Below are 6,560 nucleotides of genomic sequence, written 5' to 3'. Positions count from 1 at the left end.
GATTGTGCTTTTCTCCAAAACCACTTTCACGGTGATTTTTGGTTAAATTTCACCCGAAATCCACAACAATTTGTCCAGATACTCTGGATGAAAACAAAACTATCTGGTGATTTGTAGCTATCTCAATCCCAGATCTTGCTACAGCCTCTGTGTGTGTTTGTGTTTTCTGGACATTCTCTATGGACTTTAAGGTTTTGAATGCATTTTAGCATGTAAGTTTTTGTATTTAGCTTCCAAACGCTTACTGGTTCCACCTGGAGTAAAATCCTCCACACATTCGATTATTCTAGGAGGAAAGTACCAGAAACCTGAGAAAACATGATATTTGTATTTGTAAACATGACATTGGATTCATTTGCTGAACAGAAAGATTGTGCTTTTCTCCAAAACCACGTTCACGGTGATTTTTTCGTTAAATTTCCCTTCAAAACTACAACAATTTGTCCAGATACTCCTGGATGAAAACAAAACTATCTGGTGATTTTTAGCTATCTCAATCCCAGATCTTGCTACAGCCTCTGTGTGTGTTTGTGTTTTCTGGACATTCTCTATGGACTTTACGGTTTTGAATGCATTTTAGCATGTATGTTTTTGTTTTTAGATGACAAACGCTTACTGGTTCCACCTGGAGTCAAATCCTCCACACATTCGATTTTTCTAGGAAGAAAGCTTCAGAAACATGAGAAAACATGATATTTGTATTTGTAAACATGACATTGGATACATTTGCCGAACAGAAAGATTGTGCTTTTCTCCAAAACCACTTTCACGGTGATTTTTTGGTTACATTTCACCTGAAATCCACAACAATTTGTCCAGATACTCCTGGATGAAAACAAAACTATCTGGTGAATTTTAGCTATCTCAATCTCAAATCTTGCTACAGCCTCTGTGTGTGTTTGTGTTTTCTGCACATTCTCTATGGACTTTACGGTTTTGAATGCATTTTAGCAGGACCCTTTTTGTTTTCTGCTGGCAAACGCTAATTGGTTCCACCTGGAGTCAAATCCTCCACACATTCGAGTTTTCTAGGAAGAAAGCTCCAGAAACCTGAGAAAACATGATATTTCTTTCTGTAAAGTTGACATTGGATGCATTTGCCAAACAGGAAGATTGTGCTTTTCTCCAAAACCGCTTTCACGGTGATTTTTGGTTAAATTTCACCCGAAATACACTACAAATTGTCCACATACTCCTGGATGAAAACAAAACTATCTGGTGAATTTTAGCTATCTCAATCCCAGATCTTACTACAGCCTCTGTGTTTGTTCGTGTTTTCTAGACATTCTCTATGGACTTTACGGTTTTGAATGCATTTTAGCATGTAAGTTTTTGTTTTCAGCTGCCATACGCTAATTGGTTCCACCTGGAGTCAAATCCTCCACACATTCAAGTTTTCTAGGAAGTAAGCTCCAGAAACCTGAGAAAACATGATATTTGTATTTGTAAACATGACATTGGATTCATTTGCTGAACAGAAAGATTGTGCTTTTCTCCAAACCACTTTCACGCTTATTTTTTGGTTAAATTTCACTTCAAAGCTACAACAATTTGTCCAGATACTCCTGGATGAAAACAAAACTATCTGGTGATTTTTAGCTATCTCAATCCCAGATCTTGCTACAGCCTCTGTGTGTGTTTGTGTTTTCTGGACATTCTCTATGGACTTTACGGTTTTGAATGCATTTTAGCATGTATGTTTTTGTTTTTAGATGACAAACGCTAATTGGTTCCACCTGGAGTCAAATCCTCCACACATTCGATTTTTCTAGGAAGAAAGCTTCAGAAACATGAGAAAACATGATATTTGTATTTGTAAACATGACATTGGATACATTTGCCGAACAGGAAGATTGTGCTTTTCTCCAAAACCACTTTCACGGTGATTTTTGGTTAAATTTCACCCGAAATCCACAACAATTTGTCCAGATACTCTGGATGAAAACAAAACTATCTGGTGATTTGTATCTATCTCAATCCCAGATCTTGCTACAGCCTCTGTGTGTGTTTGTGTTTTCTGGACATTCTCTATGGACTTTAAGGTTTTGAATGCATTTTAGCATGTAAGTTTTTGTATTTAGCTTCCAAACGCTTACTGGTTCCACCTGGAGTAAAATCCTCCACACATTCGATTATTCTAGGAGGAAAGCACCAGAAACCTGAGAAAACTTGATATTTGTATTTGTAAACATGACATTGGATTCATTCGCTGAACAGAAAGATTGTGCTTTTCTCCAAAACCATGTTCACGGTGATTTTTTCGTTAAATTTCCCTTCAAAACTACAACAATTTGTCCAGATACTCCTGGATGAAAACAAAACTATCTGGTGATTTTTAGCTATCTCAATCCCAGATCTTGCTACAGCCTCTGTGTGTGTTTGTGTTTTCTGCACATTCTCTATGGACTTTAAGGTTTTGAATGCATTTTAGCAGGACCCTTTTTGTTTTCTGCTGGTAAATGCTAATTGGTTCCACCTGGAGTCAAATCCTCCACACAGTGCAGTTTTCTAGGAAGAAAGCACCAGAAACCTGAGAAAACATGATATTTGTATTTGGAAACATGACATTGGATACATTTGCCGAACAGGAAGATTGTGCTTTTCTCCAAAACCACTTTCACGGTGATTTTTGGTTAAATTTCACCCGAAATCCACAACAATTTGTCCAGATACTCTGGATGAAAACAAAACTATCTGGTGATTTTTAGCTATCTCAATCCCAGATCTTGCTACAGCCTCTGTGTGTGTCTGTGTTTTCTGGACATTCTCTATGGACTTTAAGGTTTTGAATGCATTTTAGCAGGACCCTTTTTCTTTTCTGCTGGCAAACGCTAATTGGTTCCACCTGGAGTCAAATCCTCCACACATTCCAGTTTTCTAGGAAGAAAGCTACAGAAACCTGAGAAAACATGATATTTCTTTCTGTAAACAAGGGATTGTATGCATTTGCGGAACAGGAAGATTGTGCTTTTCTCCAAAACCACTTTCACGGTGATTTTTGGTAAAATCTCACCCGAAATCCACAACAATTTGTCCAGATACTCCTGGATGAAAACAAAACTATCTGGTGATTTTTAGCTATCTCAATCCCAGATCTTGCTACAGCGTCTGTGTGTGTTTGTGTTTTCTGGACATTCTCTATGGACTTTACGGTTTTGAATGCATTTTAGCAAGACCCTTTTTTGTCTTCTGCTGAAACCTGAGAAAACATGATATTTGTATTTGTAAACATGACATTGGATTCATTTGCTGAACAGAAAGATTGTGCTTTTCTCCAAAACCACTTTCACGGAGATTTTTGGTTAAATTTCACCCGAAATCCACAACAATTTGTCCAGATACTCCTGGATGAAAACAAAACTATCTGGTGTGTTGTGGCTATCTCAATCCCAGATCTTGCTACACCCTATGTGTGTGTTTGTGTTTTCTGGACATTCTCTATGGACTTTACGCTTTTGAATGCATTTTAGCATGTAAGTTTTTGTTTTTAGCTGCCATACGCTAATTGGTTCCACCTGGAATCAAATCCTCCACACATTCGAGTTTTCTAGGAAGAAAGCTTCAGAAACCTGAGAAAACATGATATTTCTTGCTGTAAACATGACATTGGTACATTTGCCGAACAGGAAGATTGTGCTTTTCTCCAAAACCACTTTCACGGTGATTTTTGGTTAAATTTCACCCGAAATCCACAACAATTTATCCAGATACTCCTGGATGAAAACAAAACTATCTGGTGTGTTGTGGCTATCTCAATCCCAGATCTTGCTACAGCCTCTGTGTGTGTTTGTGTTTTCTGGACATTCTCTATGGACTTTAAGATTTTTAATGGATTTTAGCAGCACCCTTTTTGTTTTCTGCTGGCAAACGCTAATTGGTTCCACCTGGAATCAAATCCTCCACACATTGGAGTTTTCTAGGAAGAAAGCTTCAGAAACCTGAGAAAACATGATACTTCTTTCTGTAAACATGACATTGGATACATTTGCCGAACAGGAAGATTGTGCTTTTCTCCAAAACCACGTTCACGGTGATTTTTGGTTAAATTTCACGCGAAATCCACAACAATTTGTCCAGATACTCCTGGATGAAAACAAAACTATCTGGTGATTTTTAGCTATCTCAATCCCAGATCTTGCTACAGCCTCTGTGTGTGTTTGTGTTTTCTGGACATTCTCTATGGACTTTACGGTTTTGAATGCATTTTAGCAGGACCCTTTTTTGTCTTCTGCTGAAACCTGAGAAAACATGATATTTGCATTTGTAAACATGACATTGGATTCATTTGCTGAACAGAAAGATTGTGCTTTTCTCCAAAACCACTTTCACGGTGATTTTTGGTTAAATTTCACCCGAAATCCACAACAATTTGTCCAGATACTCCTGGATGAAAACAAAACTATCAGGTGTGTTGTGGCTATCTCAATCCCAGATCTTGCTACAGCCTCTGTGTGTGTTTGTGTTTTCTGGACATTCTCTATGGACTTTAAGGTTTTGAATGCATTTTAGCATGTAAGTTTTTGTTTTTAGCTGCCATACGCTAATTGGTTCCACCTGGAATCAAATTCTCCACACATTCGAGTTATCTAGGAAGAAAGCTTCAGAAACCTGAGAAAACATGATATTTCTTTCTGTAAATATGACATTGGATACATTTGCCGAACAGGAAGATTGTGCTTTTCTCCAAAACCACTTTCACGGTGGTTTTTGGTTAAATTTCACCCGAAATCCACAACAATTTGTCCACATACTCCTGGATGAAAACAAAACTATCTGGTGATTTTTAGCTATCTCAATCCCAGATCTTGCTACAGCCTATGTGTGTGTTTGTGTTTTCTAGACATTCTCTATGGACTTTACGCTTTTGAATGCATTTTAGCAGGAACCTTTTTGTTTTTAGCTGCCATACGCTAATTGGTTCCACCTGGAATCAAATCCTCCACACATTCGAGTTTTCTAGGAAGAAAGCTTCAGAAACCTGAGAAAACATGATATTTGTATTTGTAAACATGACATTGGATACATTTGCCGAACAGGAAGATAGTGCTTTTCTCCAAAACCACTTTCACGGTGATTTTTGGTTAAATTTCACCCGAAATCCACAACAATTTATCCAGATACTCCTGGATGAAAACAAAACTATCTGGTGATTTGTATCTATCTCAATCCCAGATCTTGCTACAGCCTCTGTGTGTGTTTGTGTTTTCTGGACATTCTCTATGGACTTTACGGTTTTGAATGCATTTTAGCATTTGTATTCTGCTGGCAAACGCTAATTGGTTCCACCTGGAGTCAAATCCTCCACACATTGGAGTTTTCTAGGAAGAAAGATTCAGAAACCTGAGAAAACATGATATTTCTTGCTGTAAACATGACATTGGTACATTTGTCGAACAGGAAGATTGTGCTTTTCTCCAAAACCACTTTCACGGTGATTTTTGGTTAAATTTCACCCGAAATCCACAACAATTTATCCAGATACTCCTGGATGAAAACAAAACTATCTGGTGTGTTGTGGCTATCTCAATCCCAGATCTTGCTACAGACTCTGTGTGTGTTTGTGTTTTCTGGACATTCTCTATGGACTTTAAGATTTTTAATGGATTTTAGCAGCACCCTTTTTGTTTTCTGCTGGCAAACGCTAATTGGTTCCACCTGGAATCAAATCCTCCACACATTGGAGTTTTCTAGGAAGAAAGCTTCAGAAACCTGAGAAAACATGATACTTCTTTCTGTAAACATGACATTGGATACATTTGCCGAACAGGAAGATTGTGCTTTTCTCCAAAACCACGTTCACGGTGATTTTTGGTTAAATTTCACCCGAAATCCACAACAATTTGTCCAGATACTCCTGGATGGAAACAAAACTATCTGGTGATTTGTAGCTATCTCAATCCCAGATCTTGCTACATCCTCTGTGTGTGTTTGTGTTTTCTGGACATTCTCTATGGACTTTACGGTTTTGAATGCATTTTAGCAGGACCCTATTTTGTCTTCTGCTGAAACCTGAGAAAACATGATATTTGTATTTGTAAACATGACATTGGATTCATTTGCTGAACAGAAAGCTTGTGCTTTTCTCCAAAACCACTTTCACGGTGATTTTTGGTTAAATTTCACCCGAAATCCACAACAATTTGTCCAGATACTCCTGGATGAAAACAAAACTATCTGGTGATTTGTATCTATCTCAATCCCAGATCTTGCTACAGCCTCTGTGTGTGTTTGTGTTTTCTGGACATTCTCTATGGACTTTACGGTTTTGAATGCATTTTAGCATGTAAGTTTTTGTTTTTAGCTGTCATACGCTAATTGGTTCCACCTGGAATCAAATCCTCCACACATTCGAGTTTTCTAGGAAGAAAGCTTCAGAAACCTGAGAAAACATGATATTTCTTTCTGTAAATATGACATTGGATACATTTGCCGAACAGGAAGATTGTGCTTTTCTCCAAAACCACTTTCACGGTGATTTTTGGTTAAATTTCACCCGAAATCCACAACAATTTGTCCACATACTCCTGGATGAAAACAAAACTATCTGGTGATTTGTAGCT

Source organism: Oryctolagus cuniculus, chromosome 1 (genome assembly GCF_051225735.1).
Source record: "Oryctolagus cuniculus isolate XC-2025 breed Fujian yellow rabbit chromosome 1, ASM5122573v1, whole genome shotgun sequence".
Lineage (NCBI taxonomy): Eukaryota > Metazoa > Chordata > Mammalia > Lagomorpha > Leporidae > Oryctolagus > Oryctolagus cuniculus.
Note: the sequence above shows the minus strand (reverse complement) of the source record.